Genomic DNA, 22,855 nt, shown 5'->3' on the forward strand with positions numbered 1-22,855 from the left:
CACGACCGCCGATGACGACGTGCAAGCTGTGTTGGACACAAGCGACGACGCAATCGTTGCTAAGGTGCGGGCAGCAATTGCGGCAACAGGCGAAGAGACGTCGGACGATCAGGAGGAAGGTGATGATGATGATGATTGGGAGTTTAATGGCGCATTGACAACAAAGATCATAAAATCAGGAGGAAGGACTACGTCCGCCATGTATCATGACAGCAGATGGGCTAAGCTACATAGCTTCGCTTCTTCATGCAGGCAAAGTCGCTTGACACATCTCATATTGACGGCCTGAAGGGCCTCGAGCGTGCTGTTGTTGCCTCCACAGTAGTATACAGGCAAACCTACTTCTTCCAATAAAAATGCTTTCTGAGCAATTTCATGTCAGTTCATGCTTTTTTTTTCACCTACGGTGATGTTTCACTTACCCAGAGTTCAGATTACCGAAAAACTTGTTATCCGAACTAACGTATTTCCTGGCGTATAACGTGTGCGTTATACAGTAAAAAAGTGTTCTCAAGAGGACCTGTGTGTTATCTAACTGTGCGCGTTGTACACGGAAACATTTTCCTGCAGAGTTCCTTTTCAGGTTGGTGACGTATAAATGAATATTATATATCTTGAATTCATTTCAGAAGAATGGCACTGTTGCATCGGTGTTTAACAGATTTGGCTAAATGTATTTCAAATATAGCATATTCATATATGATACACCGCTTGGCTTGTTGCGTATACTGGTGGCAGTACACAAGCTTGTAGCACCATTGCGGTGAGCGTTATATATCAAACATTTTTCAAATTCAGCCTGTTTTTAGGGGTGTGTGTTATACAGTAGAATCTCGTTAATTCGAAATCGCTTAATTCGAACCTCCGGATAATTCGAACTCTCGTCCAAGTCCCGTCTAAAGCACATGTATTTCAATGGGGAGACACTCCCGGTAATTCAAACAGACGAGCGTATACACCGCATAATTCGAACAAACAGCGCTCGTGCGTCAGACAGGAACGGGTCACAGCGCCCCATATCTCCCTGATTATTGACCTTCTGTACTCTTCCCATCCTCTTTCCGCATTTTGCGCTGTTCAAGGACGCTCTCCCCTCTTCACGACAGCAAGGAGTTTACGCGAACGCTTGCATTGTCCCTCTCCTCTTTCTCTCTCTCCCTCTTGAGACCCTCGTGAGGGTGGAGGAGGTGTGTGCGCGTGCCGTCACTCATTTTTATGACTTCGCGACTGTCAATATCGTTCTACAACCCATTCAATGACATTGTTTATTTCCCTAACGTGCACCATGTCAGCAGAGATGACGGCGTGGAGACTGGGCTCTTAACTGACGCGGACATCATCGACGCCGCGTGTGCCGGCTTAGCGACGGCGGGTTCAGGCGACTCAAGTCACGAACCTGTCTCGCGATCCAGTGCCTTTACCAAGTGCATCTGATGTAGCATCGGCGCTGGATATGACAGTGCGCCATTTTTCTTCAGAGAAAAATGCGGATGCTACTCTTGAACTTGTGTCCGAGTCAAAAGCGATGCTAACAGTCCCGCTAAAAGAAACAGTTGCAAGAGCGAAATACTGACTGCTTTCAACCTTAAGTCGCTTCATAATTTCTGTAAGTGAATTCTTGTGAACATATAAGTCCTGTATTTCCTTCAAAGTCGTAACGCGCGGCCGTGACGCTCTGGGAGTTTTCTCCGCCGTATCGGGAACGTAACGACGGTAGCGGCGGAGTTCGGCAGCTGTAACGATTTTAATTACGCCAATGTAAATGCGTCTTGAAGTGACACCGGTACCGCGAACGTAAAATATGACTCGAAGTGCGTCGCGACACATCTGCATGCGCTCCCTGCGCCCAAGCCCCCTTCCAGGAGAGCGTCTCCCGTTAGTTCGAACTCCGGTTTATTCGAACAAATACCGCGGCCCCCTCGAGTTCGAATTAAAGTGCAGCTCCGCTGCTGTTCCGAAAGTATGAAGACGTTGTGATATTCAGAACTGTGGTCCCAACTTCATTCATAAACGCACATTGCTTTCCAAATTTCCATACTCCTTCGTGAGAAATTTGAGAAAAACTACCGGGCGGCGGTTCCACTTGTGACGCCATACTTGGAACTGCGCGGATTGGATAGCCACACCTAGCCAGCTCTGCCTGGCAACCAGTTTGTGTTTACACTCCGTCATGGCCGCTGTATCGTGCTGAAATAGCTGTCACGAGCTATCGGGGACCTTCGCACCGTTTTATCATGTTTCTTATAAGGAATACTTCGTCTTCGAGCACGTTCTCGTTCTCAATAGCTTTGGTGGTGCTTTCTGCACGCGCAGCAAGTCCGCGCATAGTGCGCTGCCAAAGCTATTGAGAATGCGTAAGTGTACGTCACACGTTAGGTGTTAGGTCTTGTTGGTAGCATGAAGCACAGTGCGGGCACAGAATGTCCGCTCACGACGGCCGTCGTTGCACAACGAGGCCATCCTGTAAGGCTTGTTAAAGAAGACCGGCAAAACTATCTTTGAGGCTATTAACGACAGCAATTATCACGGAACACACCCAAAACACTCACCTTCGCCCATAGATCTCCGCCATCGCATCGACGATTTGGCGTCAGCCAAGCCACGAGCGCGGCTAAGCCAGGACGAAGCCGGGATTGGTCAGGGTTTGCCGACCACAGGACCACCGTGCCAGGGAAGTTTAAAAAATTGTTTTCTTAAAAACTACAAACAAATGGGTGAAAGTTTTTCACATGTATGCTCCCTGTCCAGAAACGAACGTACAGCCCAAGCATGGCTCCATTCTGTCGCAGTCGAAAATCGGCGGAGCTGAGCTTTAACGAGAGTCCACTGTACAAGAGTGCATGTGATACACCGGAAAATATGGTACATTCCCGGGAACGAACCTGCTACTATTGGGCTATGTCTTGGTTATACGGAATTTGTTATCTATATCCGGACAACAAGTACGGGACCAACCTTCCAGAGCCTAGGTCATTCTGGCTCGTTTATCTGGAAAAGTGAATGTCCTCTGCCGCTGGCATGTGCTGTGTTCGCATTGTTCCTGAAAAGGGTCACATCTCACCAGGGCATTCTGTACTGTTTGACTCCCCTTTCTTCAGAGGTCACTCCTCTTTGGTGTGTGCGGGCACACGGTAGAGATGGCAGACGATAAGAGGGAGAGGTGCCCTGTATCCACCGGGTGCAAGAAAGCCACATGTGAACGTCAATGTCAAGGCCATCTGAAAGCATTGCCTGTCTTTTGGCCTATGCCAAAGACATTTGCAAAAAGACAAAAACATGTGCGTGGGCCCAACTTTGAGACATTACCCTTCTATGAACAGCAGGGTGAGGCAGGGGGTGCTGTGGAATTCTGTCACACGCGTGCCTACAAATTTCAGGCAGTTCACTTCCCATGAACTTCTGAAGTCACAATATGTTTCTTGTTTCCTTTTCTGGAGCTATACAGAGGTTTCCCAATTTTTCAATGCTTCCCCAAAGGTTTTCTTGGTTCTGCTATCCAGAAATTCGTTATCCATCCAAAAACCGATGACTCAAAAGGTGTACGGATAATCAAGAGACAACTGTATAGCGAACTTTGGTTACAATGAACGTGTTTTGTGTGACGATCGAGTTCGTTATAAACAAGATTCACGGTATTTGTAGATGAGGCATTATGCAGCCACTCAAAAATGTGTGGCGCTACTATTGCATTTGAAGCATGTTATAGCCTCTCTCCTGTAGCATCAGCATTCTTGCAGCTGTTCTCAGCTGTATTTGTCCAATATGGCGACCAAGGGAGCTACTTGTCGACAGCAGTACCTGCCAGAAATAGGAACTTATAGCGCTTACTTGAGAAATTCTTCTCGTACTTCTACAAAGCATCTCTGTCAACTCCACCCATGCACAAGAACGTAAATATGTAGAAGAATGTTCCTTGATAAGAATCCTCATTAGTCACCCACACAGCACTGCACAACCACAAGTAGTTCCACTTCCGATGCACTGAAAAAGACGAGATGCTGTCAGAGAACATCTGTAAAAAAGTGTGCTGGTAAATGTAATTATTGTAAGTTCTTTTGCATGCTGTCAGGCATGTATAAATCTAACTAGTGGGATCACACCTTAGAGGGTGATCCCCAAATTATTTAAATTTTTGGCTGCAACGTGTTCTGCAACAAATTAACTGCGTTCCTGTGAAACAATTCGATTTGATTTGATTTGATGACACAACAAATGAGGTCTGAAAGAATGGTGGGTGGAGGTCACTGTTACAGGTGTAGAAGTGGGGTCTGAACTATTGAAGCTGCAACTGGAGCAGAAAAAGTATAATTTCGGAGGAGGTATGGAGCAGTAAAGACAGTGTTTTGGAGCACATGTGAAGTGAATTGTAGCAGAAACTGACATTCTGGGGCTCGTGCTGTGCCTCTTTTGTGTGCTTTTAGATAAAAAACGTGGCACCATTTACCAAGAATATGTCAAAATCATGCAGAAGTATGAGACATTAACTAAAATGGGTTTATTATACATGAAAATGCAACATATCAGCGTAAAAAAAATACATTTCACCTAAAAACACATAAAAGGACCACAATGACTAGAAACCAGAGCTCATGAATGCTCACATGTCATGCACTACACACGAGCTGTGCAGCATTCTTCACAAAATGGAGCTTCACCTTCAATGCCTGGTTAGAAAAAGCTGCTCATAAATGTATCACTTTTGTTGCAGCTGAAACCCTTGTGAACGACAGCTTTGTCAGAAATTCTTTCAGAACATCACAAAGCTAAAATATAGCATAAATTTGAGTAGCAACATCTTCCCATGTGTGGAGAAGGGAATTTGCAATAAATGAAAATAAGAACATAGTCTTTACTTCTAATGTGCTTTCCTGCAAATTAGTTTCAGGAATTTTTTGCTTCCAAGGTTCAATTATACCATGGCTATTTCTGTGCTTTTCTGCGTTTTCCGTAGTGCTGTTTAATAAAGTGTGACACATCAGAGCCGAAGCACTGTGTTGTGTGCAACAGATCACCGTAATACATAACATGACATGCAGTATGCATCTGTTCCTTTTACACACGGTTGACGCCGCGATGAAACAAGGTCACCGTTTGAGAATGTCACAGTTGAACCGGGTGTTTCGTTCTGGAAAGTACAACAGTCATCGCACGATGTTCTCTAACAGCTGAAAGAGCATTATTGGGACTTGCAAAACTAGATGTCACTCACCCTTGCTCATTGTTCTACGTTATGTCGAAAAGACGGACACAAACAAACGTGACACAGCCAGAACCACATGAGAGCAACAGACAACCAACAAACAGCAACCAGCAAGCTAAATTGGCTTAGCTTGACTAACACTGGACTGTACTGGATCAGGATTGCCAGCAAGGGACTAAAACGTGTGACAACAGCTGCACGCATGCTAACGTTGTGACTGTCTGGTGGCGGGAAAACATTTTGGCATAGTTTTTTCTCCCAGGCGTAAGTTGGCACAAGAAATGCAATGCAGCACGGCAAGGTACAATTGGCACAGAACTTTTACCCCTGCCTTTTGTGCATGGGTGAGGCCGCTGTTCCACACACCTTTCAGAAATCCTCGATTCTTGGAAAGAGAACATCATGACGGTTTTGTTTTCACACACAGGTGTTAGCTTCCTAGCGATCTAAGCAGTATCTGAATATCCATGCATGCCCAACAAACCTTCACTGTGTCCTATTCACTCATCCAAAGAATAGCCTTACAAAACGCCATTTTTACATCCATTTTACCCCTTAGTTTTCTCCCCATTTTTGGTACATCAGTTCCTTGCAGGGAGAGGCAGATGTTGTGTGTGTTTATTACATTCAAACAGTGGTAGGGAACACAAAACGATAAAGATATAAATGCGATGAATGACACACACCTCTCTGTGGTGAGCTGTGTTCAAACTACGAGAATGTACCGCGAGATAATCAGGTGTACCTGCCTAATCATGAAGGATGTGATGCGATATTCGTCTCTATATAGTCTGTGACAAAGAATTGTAAGGGCAAAGTGATGAAAATGTGGTTGAAAAAAAAACAGAAAGATATGAATTTCTGATATCTGCTGGAATGATATGCAAGACAGATAAGTCAACATCTGACAACACTGAACTTTAAATGCAGAGCTACTGTGTTGCCTTTATTCAGTAAGTTTCCATCATTATATTAGTGCAAATAGAAGCTAATTATTTATTGTTGCCTCGTATACATTTTAGCACGTTAAGAAAACATTTCAAGGATAGTCAATTGCATGATGAAAATGTGGTTGAGAAAGGTTGACTTCCTACATATGGACAGTCGTTGAATGGGAAGGAAACGCCGTTCCCTTTGACCCCGTCTGACCATTGTGCCTCTGCCATTCACGTGTACACACAGTGATTTTGTTTCTTGGATTTCAAACGTGCTCAAGCCCTAGATGAGCCCAGGGATGAAAGGTAAGCAAACAAACATTTGATGCATATCACTGACCCACAGCCTAGACCATTAAACATATCCCCCATTAACTTTCCATACGTTTAATACTGCCACATAACAGTGTGCGCAACTGAAGTACGTCTTCTCATACAGTAGGTAACTTATTACCTCACATGATGTGGTTCATGTGCTGTCTGTATCATGTTCCAAGCAGTGTGCTGTTGTAATATTCAAACGCGTCTGATGTCTAATGCACTAATCTGCATAAACAGGATCCCTGTGCCTTGCTCCCCCAATTTCGTCTCACGTCACGCATCATCACATGTCAACGCATGTTATGCAAACACATTTTATTTTGTAGGTGTCTCTGCGAATACCCTGACATTTCCCCACATTTCCAAGCATGGATAGTACGAAAAAATGTGTTTCGTTATGCATATATTTGCATGCTTTTGCAGAATTTGTAAAAGTACATATGGCAGCACATATCTGCATGTCTTCATCCATGTTTACTTGTTTGTACTGCATAATTTTTGCTCTGCTGTTCTCGGGTTTCCTGCCTGGTTGAGCTCTGACACACACACTTTTCTAGGAGAGCTTATGGACACACACACAGGTTCAGTGCTAGGGGTGTGCGGGGCCTGAGGCAAAGGCACATCGCGGAGCCTGTTTCACACCAGCAGTAATGAAAATATAAGAAATTATAAGATTTTCGCAGTGGGAGATTTTAGCAGCATGGCAAATGGCAGCAGGAGAGAAGAGTGCGAAATCCTCGGTATAGCTTGCAGGGTTGGCGGGTGTTTCTTAAAAGTGGGACTTTTTCTCATCACATGACAGAATGGCACATAACACATTCTTCTCTCATTTCTGTTTTAGTCGAAGATCGCGCGTGCGATTAAGTGCATACTTGATAGTTTTAAAAAAGTAATCCCTGGTTGAGGGCTTCGTGTGCGGGGCCTATGCAAGCGCTGGGCCTAAGGCGGTCGCCTTACTCGCCTACCCCTATCGTCAGCCCTGGACACACAGCTGCATGAGTAACCGGAGCGCCTCTGGTTTTAAACAGTCTGCAGGTGATGCAAAGTCTGCTAACGCTTCACCACAACGCTTTCTTTAACTGCGACTCGCTGCTTGCTTCTGAGCTGTTACAATGAACTGTGCAATGGCAGGCGACATTACGACGCCACTCCAGGGTCAGACGCTGCAGCAGCACGTCTCCCTTTCCCGCTCACACTTTCTAGTTCACTCCACAATATAAGTGAGCAGGCAGAATACGGAAGAGCTCTCTTCACTTGGTTTGTGCTCCCTGTGTAAGGTGTGGCTATGCTGAAAACGATGGCTTCACGTCTGAAACAGTTGGCAGTTGAATTCAAAGGCACATTCAAGAAGGACGGATCCGTCTTGTTTTGTGTGGCATGCGAGAAAGCTGTAAATGCTGACAGACGTTTTCTCGTTCATAAGCACTTGAAGGCAGTGAAGCACCAAGAGGCCTGTCAACGAAAGCCAGGTTGCATACAGCAACTTATGGACCAAAATGCACCCTCTACGTCCAAATGTTCTGATTTTGTGATGGACCTTTGTAGGGCCTTCTGTGTTGCAAATATTCCCTTTTAGAAGCTGGAAATCGTTGAGGTACGGGTATTCTTTGAGAAGTAGACAGGTCGGCAAATGCCTCACGAATCGACAACATGAAACGACTACCTGCATCGTTGCTATCAGCCTACCCTACAAAACATCCTTGAGAATCTGAATTCACAAAAAAGTGTGGATATCCATAGATGAAACAACGTAGGCTTCAGGACGCTGCGTAGCCTGTGCTGTCGTCGGATCACTTGGGCTGGACACATGTGGAAAAAGTTACCTACTGACAGTCTAAGTGCTTCCAAAGGTCAATCATTCAACAGTGGCACAGCAATTCGTAGATTGTGTTCAGATGCTCAACGAGTATGTGGATGCAAATGACGTGCTGCTTTTTGTTACGGATGCTGCTCACAGAATGTTCTTCAAGGAAACTAGACAAGTGACAGTAAACTATGTGCTTGAAAATCTTCGAACAACTTGACAGCAATAAAATAGGTCGATAATCTTTGACGGATGACGCCTGGGTTTTTTTCGGAATTTGAATAACTTTCGCAAGTTTCCAAGCACGAGGAATGCGCCCTGATTCATATACTTTCTGATATATCAACTATAAGTAAAGTGAAACCCACCCTGCGTACCGCCTCAAGAAACCGTTTGGAATCCCATCAGGTTGTTCAGTCTTTTTTACGTTTAGACTGAGTAAAAGGGATAAGATGCCAGGAGAGCTGAAGACCACATCTGGGATTGGAGGAATTACCTTGCCAACACTATAAGGTAGGCTCGTATTTCCATCAACAGAGTAAACTGAGACGAAATGATCATTAAACGAATCTGCAGTGTGACTCACACTCGAGGCCGGTAAAACAGTACCTCACCAATAAGGATTAATATGCCGCCTGAACTTTTGTGGAGAACTAACCACGAAGCCACGCAGGTGTCAGTATAAAATTATTATTGCGTATAGTGTCACGAAGCTTTCTCAGTTCTAGAACACCTTCGGTATCAGAGTGACCCGTTTTAGTTAACCTATTTATGCGACACTTAATGTGGATAACCTCACGCGTAATCCATGGCCTCCTTCTTCCTCTCGTTTCTTCCGCAAAGGAACATGGGATCCCAAACAGGACATTACAATGTCAATGAACATCAACCAGACCCCATCGCTGTCAATCTCGGCTACCATTGCAAAACCTATCAAATTCTAAGGCGAAGTGATCAATGATCACAGTGTCATCGTCTCTTTCAAAATCATAAAAAGATACATATCTGTTTGAATCCTTTCTAGATGGTGACAGACAGCAATTAAACAGGACAGTTTTGTGGTCAGAAAGGTCGTCCACAATATCACAACAAAAATCAGTCAACGGTCGATTGACAAAAACCAGGTCAAGAATGGAAGATGTCATTGATGTAACTCTAGTTGGCTAGGACACTACTTGTTGTAAATTGAATTTCTAAGCAAAGTCAATCAACGCATCAGCACTATGCTTACCCTTACAGGTGCCTTTAGTAAGAGACTTCCAGTCAACACCAGCTAAGTTAAAGTCACCGCATACAATTATTTTGTGGTTGTCCTTGAAAATAGTGCTCATTTAGTTATCTAACGATTCCAGCATGGATACATCAGCATTTGGGGGCCTGTAAACAACTCCAACAATCACTTTTCCAACTGCTGTATTTAGTTTACACCAAACACTTTCGAAATTGGGATGAGGAAGGACAGAAAAGTCCAAGTTTTTCTTTAACAACAACGCAACACCCCCGCTCCGATATACTCCTTTCCTAACAACTACATATTCATCAGAAAATATCTCATCGGAGCCAATATCATCAGAGAGCCAGGTTTCCGTGATAGCCACAATGTCTGCATCTCGTTTAATAAGCATTGCTTCAATATCTGTTTTTTTTTATTAAGACACTTCTCGCATTGAAACATAATATAGACAGCGGCATAGATTCATTTAGTTTTTTGCAGCACGTGGTCTTGGTGACATTTCTTTGACACTGTTTGTTTGAGGATGAAACGTGTACTGCTTATCACCTATGACAAGCTTATGAAACCGTAGCTGGTACCGTTCATTTTGTTGTTTAGCAAACCTGACAAGTTCACCGCGGGCTTTCCGGACACCGGCAGAAAAATCCTCATTAATGTAAAAATTAGTTCCCCGCAGTTTACTAGAATTAGATAAAATAGCATCCTTAAAGGTCAGATATGCCGATTTTGAAGTACAGAGATGAGTACAGAACTGAGCGATACTCGCGTTGTGTTCATTAGCGAACACTGAATATGTGTGCGAAATATCTTGGTCTAACTGTTTGTAGTTTGTTAGAAAACATTTTTTTTTTAGTTTCCCCGCCCACCTGCCCGACCGTCGGCAAACCCAGCGGACGGGCACACCGACGTCACTGCTCTAGGTTTATCTGTCTTTGGCTTGGCATGGACTCTTGTCTTGGCCGCTTGGCTTCCTTGGTTTCATTCTCTGTGCATCGTACATTTACAAACAGCTGTTTGTTATTGCCAAGCGAGAAACAAAGCATGTGAACATTTCTTCGGCACGACATTGTTTGGAAACCGCACTTCCTCGTGCTGACCTTGCCTTTTGTGAGCTGAAGCAATATGATACAGTTGAACCTCTATATAACGAATTTGTAAATGCTGACTCTTTGTTTCGTTAAATCGAGATATTCGTTAAATGGAACACGCAAAGTTAAACAAACATGGCTGCTGCACTACCAGCGCCGCGCGTTCTGCAAAACGTCATTTGTCATAAAACAGGTACTAAGGTAAGAAGGGCACAAAATATCAAGCTTTATTCGTTACATAATGCTAGATAACGCATAATTTGTGCACAATGTCACTCTGAGCGTTCATAACCTTCGTAACTCCGGATGAACCTCGACTGCTTTCTCCTACGCGCTCGCGTATCGAAGTTTCTTGGTTGGTTCACTTGCACTCATGACGTCCGGAAAGAACAATAGTACACCGCCGAAAAGAACGAGAAATGGGTACATGTCACGTAGACGTCTGCGCCGATGGAACCTTGAACGGCAGCGGCATCATGCCCATTTTACCACCGTCAGAATTAGCGGCGCGAACAAAAACAAGTAATGGGCACAAAACCGCAACGTACTGTCGTCGTCATGAACACAAGCAGATTAGACTTCGCGAGATGTCAGCAAAAAATGCCAGCAATGCATGTGTTCTTGTCCGAAAACGGGTGTGAAGACACCCTCGCGCCGGTTTTGAAACAGCGTCGGTGCACCGATTACCGGCGGAGGCGACGCACATGTCGGCACATTCGTGCCTCCAGCACGTGACAACTGAAGTAACCAACAAAAACTCGCGTAAGGACAACGGAGAGAGAAAGTTTCTCCTCCTTTTCTTTGTGGTCAAGGGGAAAGACACGCGCAGAAGAGCCCAGGGACTTCGTTAAATAGAGGTGACCAAATGAACGTATTTCGTTAAATCGAGCTCAAAAATACATTGGCGTCTATGGGGACGTGCTCGTGCAATGGAAATTTTTCATTACACAGAGGATTTCGTTAAATCGACGTTCGTTATTAAGAGGTTCAACTGTACATGATATGTCATGGCGAAGTTGTCAAGATGCGACGGTGCTACGCTGTTAGAACAATTCATTGGAGCATTCAAGTGTTACCTATTACAGGTTGCCTAAAGAGCAAGCTGTGCGAAGTCTATTGGCTGACAGCAACTATCTGACTTCCACTCGACGGATTTCCTCCACAAATTTTATCCTAGGTTACGCGTGACTCCAGAAGCAATTTGGAATCTCAGCACGAAATCGTCCTAAGTGAGATGCCAGACACACAGATTTTGAGCATGCCACGGAGGATCAAGGCAAAAAACGAGAGCAAAAGGTAAGTCGAGGCTCAGATATAAAAATAGTAAGCTTCATGAATCGATTGTTCAGCTGTCCTACTGAGCTTCCCCTAATATAGCCACGACTAACAACACAACAGTGTTGATAATCTAACTTGTCAATTACCACAGGTGCACGCTGAAGGCGGAAATGAATAGCAGGGTCTGGCTTGCATCTGGTGCATGAAGAAATTGCTGACACGTTAGTTGCAGTCTAGCTGCCACCAACAGGTGTGACAATGTGATGTTATAATTTGAGTATTCACCTATATTCCACTTTTCATTGGTGCTCTCATGCAGACATCTTCGCACCACTCTTAAATCTGACCCGAAATACCGAACAGCCCAATTTTTAACCATTTTCGATGTTCTACCCTCAACATTACAACCTCTGCTTTCAGGGTGTAAAACAAAGGTCGCCATTCCAATTGACTGCTATTCAAGCACTTTTGCTGTCCGAACACTGGTTCCTGTGAATGGGGGTACAAGCTTCACTGTCTGATATAGAAGGTACGTATCATAGTACGTAGCAGAGCAATGTGCAAGTATCCTGCGATAGAGATTCACAACAAAAAGAAGACAGTTGAGAGCATCGAAATTTTAATGAGACGAGACTTTCATGCAGAAGGCTTCACTACTTCTGGTCTAACATGAAGTTAAAGAAAAGAAGAATATATAAGACATGTTGTAAGGTAGAGAGTGAGGGTTGGTGCGAACATACAAATAAAAATAAAAACATAAATAATAAAATAAGGGGGTAAAACTCCATCAGTTTCAAGCCGGCAAGGGACGAGTTGACAAGACACTGTAGCACGGTTTCCCTGAATGTGTCGCCCGTGAACACCTTTTGTGCCAAATACTAGCCTGACCACTGTGGTCATTTATGTATTATGCTACACAATTCATCCCTTGTCTGTTTGAAACTGATGGAGTTGTACCCCATTTTTATTTTATTATATATGTTTTTATTTTTATTTTTATGTTTGCACCAACCCTCACTCTCTACCTTACAACATGTCTTATATATTCTTCTTTTCTTTAACTTCATGTTAGACCAGAAGTAGTGCAGCCTTCTGCGTGAAAGTCTCGTCTCATTAAAATTTAGATGCTCTCAACTGTCTTCTTTCTGTTGTGCAAAATCATTATAAAGTAAACACGACTATACATTTCTTGTCATTAAATTGTTGTCTTTTTTTTTCTGCAGTGGTGAGCAACCCTAAGGACACATGCAAGAAAGGAAACCTCTTTGGGATGACGAACCTCATCACCTCATGAAGATTCAGTGGTTGGTGAGTCGTTCATGTTCTCAGGCGCATCGAAACTTCAACAAATAATTCATGAAAAAGCCAGTCAGTGCTAGCACCAGGGATTGAAAATGGACCCTCCTGGATATTACATTTCAGGCACTCATTGACTTTTCGTGAATTACTTATTGACTTTGTCCCAAGGTGGAGCTCGCCACACCTCATTTGCCTATCTGTTAATGTTGTGGTGTGTGTTGCGTTTTTCTCTCTGTGTGTTCCAGACTCAGAACGGTTACTTTGGATCAGGTCAGGTATGTGTCATTTAGACATGGCTACCAGGAAGCAGTGTTTCTCAACACAACTTAGCAGTGGCCTTCCTGCACTACTGCTGAGGCCATTAGGCGTGTATGAAAAGCCGCAAATTATATCACTGTACTTTTATTCTGTGCTATGTGATCGTGTTCAAGTTCTGTCAAAGGAGCATTTAATGCCACACAATGCAGTAATATAGTTCAGTGCTTCCTTAAAGTGGGAGGAATGGCAGTGCATGAATGCAGGAAGGAAACTGTCATATTATGACAAGTGTTTACGTATCGTACATTTAACTACTTATTTTATTCCTTTGCTTTCACCAGCGTATCGTGTCAAGCCATGTTGTATTAATTTGGAACATGCTCATTTTAGTAGCCAGAGCATAGCCCGTGTGTGTGTGTCTTTTCCACCCTGCCCCTTGGTTTTCCTCCCTGATGCTACACATGTTAGGGATAGGTTTTAGAACCGGTAGGTCCAGCCCAGAGAGAATTGCTTTTCAGGGGATTGTCATGCTGGCAGATGAAACATAAGGTTTAAATTATTTGATGGGCAGGAATTGCGTAGCTTCACACAAAAACTACTACTTCTACAAAGTAAGGCTGGTTTCAAATCAAGCTTTCTTGTGTTATTGACATTATCACACAAGATGCAGTATCCACTATGGTCGTTTTATGGGGGTGGGGGGTGGGTGGGTGGGTGGGTGGGGGGTTACGTACAGTGCAATCAACAGATGCTATTTACAAATTTGTGTTTCCTACTGTGTTGAAATGGGGTAGTTTGTATCTGAGAGCCATAGTGAAACACAGGCAGCCAAGGACGGACTTTCGATGCCCTCGAGAAACTTGTCAATACATTGCAGGGACTCTGGATGCTCCCTAAATTTCCAGAACACAGAGATCAAGGCTGCGTTTAAACAACAAGTGGTTAGAGAAGTCCAAGACAGATGCATGTGCAAGTAGTCCGCTGTTGGATCTACTTCTGCCCGAGATACGTTATATCAAAGGGGACGCACGGGCACACTCAGGGTGATATAACGGCTGCCTGTGAAATGAGGAGAGGGGGAATATATGTAACCCTTTTTTTCTTGTCTGTTATTCTGTTGGTTAAATTGTCATTTGTTTAGCAGCATGTATATTCCAGAGTCTGCTAATAAATATAGCAGTAGCTCGCTGTTGCATTGTAGCTGTCTCATCCTGTCCTTGGCTGCTTATGTTTCACCATGGCCATGTTTGCTATTGCTAAAAAAGAAGGAAAAGACCACAAACAAACACGAAAAGAGCGACCTGGAAAGTTGCCTGTTCTAGTGCTCATACGGAGGCAATGCTATGAGGTACCATGTTCAATTCATGAACTGTACAAAGTAGTACACATCACGATGGCAACCAATTATTCTGATTTTTCTGGAACTATTTTGTCTCCATTTTTGGGCTTTGATTGTCCAGCCTATTATTGGAGCTTTATGTGATTCCCCTCTTGAGATATTTTAAGATTGCTGATTGTGTACAGTTCGTTAATTCTGAAGCTGTACTGTGCTGAGGAACAAAAAGAGAATTGTCATATCTGTATTTGAATATATAGGAATAGTTTGAAAGTATTTTCCTTGTTGACATTTATATTTGCACCGGGTCCCAACATTGCTCATTGATGGAAAATGTAAATAAAGAGATTTGCTTCCCAAACAATACACAAGTGTTGTCTTTTCTAGTAAGATATTCCCTGTTCACAAGACATAAGTTGCAAGGCAAGGGGTTGCAGGGGCACAATGATGGTAGAGTCTAGCATTGTTGTTTGCCACTTCACATATATTCACTGTTATTTGTATGCATATGTATGACTAGGAAGATACAGCATGTGCCTAAAAAATAATTTTGTATGCAGCCACACATATGGTTCAGAAGATTAGATAATGCACTACATAATAGATGTCCAAGCATATATACAGTGGACTCCCGTTAAGCCAAACCCGCTTAAGCCGAATTCCCGGATAAGCTGAACAATCTGCGGGTAATTGGATGATTTCTCATATACCACATGAAAAAAAAATTCGCTTAGCACGAACTACGTCGACCGGTCGCTTCGGTTAACATGAACAACGCGAGCTCGACGAGCCGAAAAGAGCGGCGAGCCGAGCGAACGCTTTTTCACGAACACGGAGTCGGCGAGAGAGAAAACAACGCAAAAAAAGAAAAAAAAGTGAAGGAGAACAAAAAAATGTGGCATGTCGTTGACTGTTTAGTTAGGCAATCTCGCTAACGTAAGCCAATAGACGCTCGGCTTCCCAAGCAGGCTGCGTTCGTGTCAGTTGAGTTTACGGCGTGGTTTACGGGCCACGTGAACGGAAAGTAAAGCGAAAGCTGGGTTCGAAGTCGCTGTTGTCGAAACCTTGGCTTGCGATACTGCCAGGAAGTTGCGACGATGTTGAAGCGAACGTGCCAGTCCCTTCAGCTCAAGAAGAAGGTGGAGATACTGTCGGAGATAAATGCTGGCAAGCTATCGAAGACTGCCATCGCAAAGAAGTTCGGAATCGCCAAAAGCACGTTGTCGGGAATCCTGAAGGACAGCTCTCGTATACTGGAGCCGTTCAACAGTGGTGAATTTGGACCCAAACGTAAGAGGATGCGGACAGCTGCCCATAAGGACGTGGAGGACGTCCTTGTCGCATGGATCCAGCGAGCACAAAGTGCCAACTTGCCAGTGAACGGTGTTGTGGTGCGCGCTAAGGCAGAGGAAATAGCCTTACGTTTGAACATTGACTTTTCGTGCAGCGATGGATGGCTAGACAGATTTCGAAGACGTCATGGTCTGATTTTTCGCGCCATCGTCGGGGAAGCTGCGGCAGTTGACGAGACAGTGTGCGAGGACTGGCGATCGACGAGGATGAAGAAGTTGCTCGAGGAATACGTGCCAGCAAATGTGTACAACGTCGACGAGACCGCGCTCTATTACCAGATTCTCCCGGAAAAGACGCTCACATTTGCTGGGGACACGTGTACGGGAGGTACCGTAAAAACCGGACTATAGGTCAGACCCACGTATAAGTCGACCCCCCTATCTTAAGAACCAGCGAAATAAAAACAGGCAAAAGGCTGTGATTTCAAACACACAAAAAAATCACGACTAATTTAGTCAATCAATCAATAGCTTAGTCTTGGTTGCACTGTCACTCGACGTCCGCTTCATCGGGCGACTCTGGTTCGTCCGAGTCGGATGACTACTGCTCATCCCGCTTGCCCAAAGCACATCGTCCTCTGTTCCATCTAAAGCGTTACTTATGCTACACTTCTTAAAGCTCTTGACGACCATCTCTTCGGGAAGTGCCCGCCATGCCGCTGCGACCCACTCGCACACAGTTGAGAGGGACGGCCGCCGTAGTCGACCACTCGGCGTCTTCAGGTTATCCTGCAGTAGCCACTCGTTATACAGTTCGCGGACACGGTCCTTGAAAGGTTTATTCAGCACGACATCGAGTGGCTGAAGCACTGATGTCATGCCTCCCGGAATCACGACAAGGTCGCATTTCGACTCCCTCAGCGAGTCTTTGACACGGTCTGTGAGGTGTCCCCTGAAGGAGTCCAACACAAGCATGTTGCGTCGCTGCAGCAGGACACCTGGCCGCCTATTCCAGACAACCGGAATCCAGTCGAGCATTAGACTTTCGTCCATATATCCCTTAGGGTGAACGCGCACAACCACATTGTGCGGGAATTTTTCCTTGGGCAGCGTCTTCCGTTTGAAAATGACGAACGGAGGCAGCTTTCGACCCTCTGCCGTACATGCGAGCATCACAGTGAACCATGAGTGTTCGTGCCCAGTCGATAGCACTTTGACTTCTTTGGCTCCTTTGTCCGTCACAGTAGAACGACATTGCATGCCGAACCACACCGGTGTCTCGTCCGCGCTGCCGATTTGGCCCAGCATGTACCGATGTATCCTCCGTAGCTGGATCACGTGCCGCTGAAAGTTGACAAGTTTGTCCTCATATTCTTCAGGAAGTTTCTGACAAACAGATGTCCGGCGCCGAAGACTCAGGCCCTTCCGCTTCATGAATCGTCGTACCCACGACGGGCTGTCCTTAAACACTGTCCTGTCAAGGCCGGCAGCACGGGCGAGCTGGACAGCCTTAATCCGGATTGCTTCGCTGGTGACGGGAAGTGATCTTTGCCGTAGACCGTGCGCAAACGCGTATAGCTCCTCTTCGATCTCTGGGTGCAAAGGCCCATTGCCACGAAATGCTTTCCGCTTCGAGTTGCACGTTTCAAGTGCAACTTTCTGCCCTCGCCAGTACCGGACGCACTTTTCTGACACACCGAATCGACGTTGTGCGCTCATGTTGCCACATTCCTCGGCAAAGGCAATAACCTCCAACTTGAAACGCGCAGTAAATTGGCGTCGAACTGGCATAACTGCACGATAAACAAACACGTGGGCTGCGTGCTGCACTCCCTCTCACCTTGCCGATCGACTACTCGTACCAACCGCGTGGTAGGGCGCAGGTTGCCAGACTGCAGCCCTCGTTTTCGCTCACTGACCGCTTTATAAGGCGAGGGCAGTTCTTGGGGCCTCGTTTTTAAAAAAACAACTTCGACCTATAGTCCGGTTTTTACGGTAAGCACAGCAAGCTGTGTGTCAATGTGCTTGTCGGTGCCAACATGACCGGGACGGACAAGCTGAAGCTCTTAGTGATCGGGAAGGCGAAGTCCCCGCGCTGTTTTAAGAACGCGAAGACTCTACCGGTAACTTACGCACCCAACTCGAAATCGTGGTTGACCCAGGCACTTTTCGAACAATGGCTTCGTGAGATGGACCGACGGTTCGTGAGGGAGAACAGAAAAGTTCTGATCCTAGTCGATAACTGCCCAGGTCATGGGAACGTCAGCGGGCTTTCCTCCATTTGGCTGGAACTTCTACCCCCAAACACAACTGCGAAGCTGCAACCAATGGACCAAGTGGTAATAAGTGGCCTCAAGAGGCATTACAGGCGGTCTCTGCTTCAGCGAATGTTGTTGTGTATGGAAACCGGCAAGGAGTACCAAGTGAACTTGCTGAGTGCAATTCATCTTCTCTCGTACGCATGGGATAAAGTTTCCGAAACTACCATTGCAAACTGCTTCCGCCATGCAGGGTTTGTGACACACAGCAGCCCTTCAGAAACCCCTGCAGAGAACAGTGTTGAGGAGTTGCCAGAAGATGACGATCCCAACCTGTTGTCTGATCTCAAGATCGCTGGCATCTCCATGGACATGGTGACATACGTTAATGTTGATGACGATGTTGCCACTTGTCGAGATGACACAATGGAAGCCCTGATTGAAGAGACATGCACTGAGAAGCCATCAGAGACTGAAGCTGAAGCCACTGAGGAAGAAGGTTGGAATGTAGAACCTACACCGGTGACCTGTGATGCTGCAGACGCTGCATTAAATGTGCTGCTGCAGTTCTTTGAGGAGCGCGAGGGTACTGACGTGTTTGTGAGGAACATTGGTCAAATGTCGAATTTTGTGACAACACAGCACCTCTCTCAGCAGAGGCAAGCAAAACTGACTGATTGGTTCAGTTCGTTAAAAAGCACACAATAAAGCTTTTTTCATCCTTGTGAAACAAGTAGATGTTGTCATATGAACTCCTTTTAGTGTGTGGTTATTATACACTTGATACTGAGACAAAACTACCATAATTTTGTGCACTTCTCTTAGGCTGAACTCCTGATAAGACGAACAAATTTTCGTGGTCCCTTCGTGTTCGTCTTAAAGGGAGTCCATTGTAATTATCTCGGTTGTCTTGCGACGTAAACCCCCAATTATTATTATAATATATAATTGTACTTCATGTGCAATGGTTATGCTAAAGCAGAACTTCCATGAAGACTCTAGTTACAGAGGCCCTGCAAGACTGGCTTTTGCGAATCAATTGGTAACGTGTGTCTAACTGTAAAGGTAAGAGGCAGTCGAGAAAGCTGCAGACATGGTAGCATCTTACAAATTGCTCATTATGTCCTAAATGATAAATATCAAATACAAAGTGATTTGTGCAATAATTCCTGAGTACGGAATTAATTCAGAGGCTGACCAGTGATGTCACCCATGACGACAGTCATATAAATCGCCTCTAACACTTTTACACCCCATGGACTGAGTTGTGAGTTGAAGTAGCACTCTACAGAAGGATAAGGTGCACCCACTGATTTGATTTCTAGGACCTACGCTATGCACTAACCCTTCAGACCCCCAAAACTACATTTTTAAGTGGCAATATGTGATATTCCTTTGCGTCTGCATGGTGTGCAACCACTTGGCTTCTTGAGCTTTCGTGTGCATGTTTTTGTGCTATGGTGATGATTAAAAACAAAATCCAGATGTTAGACATGAAATGCAGTAGTTTGTAGCGTGCTACACAATGCAGCATGACATGGGAGTATGTAATTCAAAGAAAACATCTGGAAAATGCACAGAATCCCACAAAGAGTACGTGACTCATTTTACGTCGCTCGTCGTTTCATAACCTCATCGACGGTGTTACACATTGATAAACCATACCTAAACCGTGTCCCACAGCATTATGCGGTTTCTCAAATACATAGCACACTTTTTTCCTGCAAAAATAAAATGTTGTCGGCATTTTCTTACTAAAACGGCTGTCGTTTGACTGACATTTCGTCAGTCAGTTTCCTAAGATGACTGACCTTACACCGTGCAAGTCCTGCAAAGGGGCTAACGCAGACGTGACTTGATACAAATTGTTCGAGCTCACAAAACACAAACGACGAATTTCAGTCACAACACTGCACAGAGCTTGGTTCACTAGTGAGTTCACAGCTGCTGTATTTACTCATCGCAGAACCAGTGGAACCCGGCTACCCGTCACCTTCAAGCACAGATATGTGAAGCCACGAAATGCCGTAGCTGGAATCTACTGACAAGTGCATACACGTCACAATGCCTGTACGAGTGCATCTACATCATAAACATGGCTGCGCCCATGTGCGTTTTGGAATGAATTATCTGTTTTTTTTTACATGGTACTGTACCGAACTGGGAGAATGAAGGTGCATTTTGGTGAGAGTTGGATGTGGACTTTCAGAATATCACAACAGTTTCGACTATTTAGGATATTGGTATAGCTGACCTTCAAGCTTGAATGATAGAAAACTAACAATAATTGGCCTGTTGTTTTGTTCACTGAACTGCCCAACTCTGTGAGCTCTTTCAATGTCACTTTCAGAAATAGTTACGCCTAGACGCTCACAAAAGAAATCCCTAATTTTAGCCTCCGACTCAGATGAAGTTTCAGACGCAGAGTCGAGAAGGCCAATGAAGCTTGGTGTCAATTAGGTCAACATTACACGAGAGGGCTTGTGTTTCTGATTGCACACTCTGGGTGCTACTGGCAACAGTAGCATCCAGCTCCGAAACTCTAGCAGCTATCAAGGTCAGCTGGATCTCAGTAGCCTTTTGCTGCTCCTTAATTTCTATTATTGCATCGTGTAATGACTTCTGCCCTCTCTCTAAACAGTTTAACGCATCCAGAATTTTCTGCATATCATTAGGACCAGGATTCTCTTCGATATCGCCACTCAAAAGAAGCAAATACGCCGTGTCATACATCGCTTGAAGCATAGCATAGAAAAAAAGAACAGCATACAAAAATGTCTGAGCAAAGTGGGACACGGAAGCTCCGATAGGAAAAGATCATTGCTCTTGACACTGCTATAGGTGTTACTAACCTGTGGAATGAAGCACAGCGGATTATTCATCGTTGTGCTCCAGAAGGAGCATCCGTGTCCAATGATGCCAAAGGCAAGACTGCTGGCTTTTATAAGTCCCCATGGTGGCACCACCGTTGACATCGACGGAAGCACGACGGGAGGGTAACAGATATGAATGATGTCGTCATAACCTGTCGATGATAACGTAGCAGCGTGCACCGTAGGTAACAGAACGTGGGTTTGGTGAAATATTTTCAGCGATGTGAAGTAGACTGAAGACACCTCCTCGGAATCTTGGATGAGTGCAGAGAAATTTGCGAGGACCTGTAGAACGAAGCACAGTGGATTATTCATCGTTGTACTCCAGAGGGAGCATCTGTGTCCACTTATATCTCAAGGGTAGTTAAATCATGACATGTTCTAATGTATAGTATTCTGGAATCACACTACCCGGACCAGCTACGTTGAATTTTTTTTTTTTTTTTAAGGAGTCCGTCCTGAATTGTTACCTTGTATGATGCTCCTGAAATGAAAGGGTCTAACAGCAAAGCTAATAGTAGTGCGCAAAGAACTACAAATAACCGTATGGAACATTGCGCAGGCGTGATGACTCATGCTGCTTTGCTTTTGTGTTTCCATATTGGGAAGAAACTAATGAAAATGCTCACAAAATGTGAAAACAATTTGTATGGTGTACATTTTTAAATCGAGCACAAAGCATAAATCCTGACAGACATCAGGGCACGTCAAAGACAACTTTTGTATCAATTTACTCTGCCAAAAATCTTAGATGTTTTAACATTGTAGTTAAAGGACGGTGGGTTCCTTGAGTGGCGTGTTTCATGCCAAATTTTTATGGTTGTTTGTCTGCACAAGTTAAAGTTCTGCAGCTGCATCTTCCATCATGTAAAGCACAATGCTTTCACAAGCTTCAATGCAAGATCAATGTCATATCACCAGAAACAGCTTGCCACCCCGAACTTGCAACGTAAAGGTAAATTTTTCCCTTGTAGAACCTATAAATCTTAACAACAGTACATCTTTTTAAAAATCCATGACTTCTGGGAACACTGCTGATGTGCCAAGTCTCAGGAGTGGGTATAATGAAGCAACAGAAATAGGGAGTACAAACCAAATGGTAGACCAGTAGAATCTTGGTTCATATGTTGATGCCCTTCTCACAAATGCAGGACTGTTTCATGAAGCTTTGCAGAACCACACTCATGTGGGGCGTTTCAGCCATTGGCAAGATGGATCCACCCAACGTCACACACTTCGTAACTGTATGATAACTGAAATATCGTGGCCGGTGAGTTTTTCACCTCTCCCGAGTGAGGTTCTTCTTTTTGGATGTCTTGCATGTCAGTGCACTAAAATGAAAAGCATTCCTCATCAGTTTTCTCCTGAATTCGCACTCCGGTGTTGACCACAGACAGGTTTCATTTACATTTACCTGGAGAAAACTGCGCATATATTTTGCTACAACAAAAGGCTTATTTAAACCTTTGTTGGGTACACTGCAACAAATGTACTGATGGAGCTGTCCATTCTGCTGATATAACTCATTTTGATGTTACCTTATAGAACCGAAGATCAGCACTGAGGTAAAGCATTCACCTAATATGGCAGCAAGGTTCATACAGACAAAACTACAATACAGCCTCACCTGTTTTGTCAAGTAACATAGGAGACAAGAGCAAAAAACAGCATGTTTGCTT

General features: G+C 44.5%; 1 long non-coding RNA gene across 2 annotated transcripts in view; it reads right to left on the reverse strand.

The window, feature by feature from the left end:
* LOC135387061 (uncharacterized) overlaps positions 1–22,855 on the reverse strand; it is a 191,439-nt gene that overhangs the window by 164,078 nt on the left and 4,506 nt on the right. Inside the window, exons 2-4 of one of the 2 annotated variants that reach the window (XR_010420818.1) lie at positions 22,270–22,507; positions 21,156–21,461; positions 3,829–3,981 (exon numbers count right to left, since the gene is read on the reverse strand). This is a non-coding gene — a long non-coding RNA (uncharacterized LOC135387061). Of the gene's footprint in view, positions 1–3,605; positions 3,982–21,155; positions 21,462–22,269; positions 22,508–22,855 lie in introns of those variants that run through there. The other variant, XR_010420817.1, reaches the window with a different exon arrangement.

Source organism: Ornithodoros turicata, chromosome 3 (assembly GCF_037126465.1).
Source record: "Ornithodoros turicata isolate Travis chromosome 3, ASM3712646v1, whole genome shotgun sequence".
NCBI lineage: Eukaryota > Metazoa > Arthropoda > Arachnida > Ixodida > Argasidae > Ornithodoros > Ornithodoros turicata.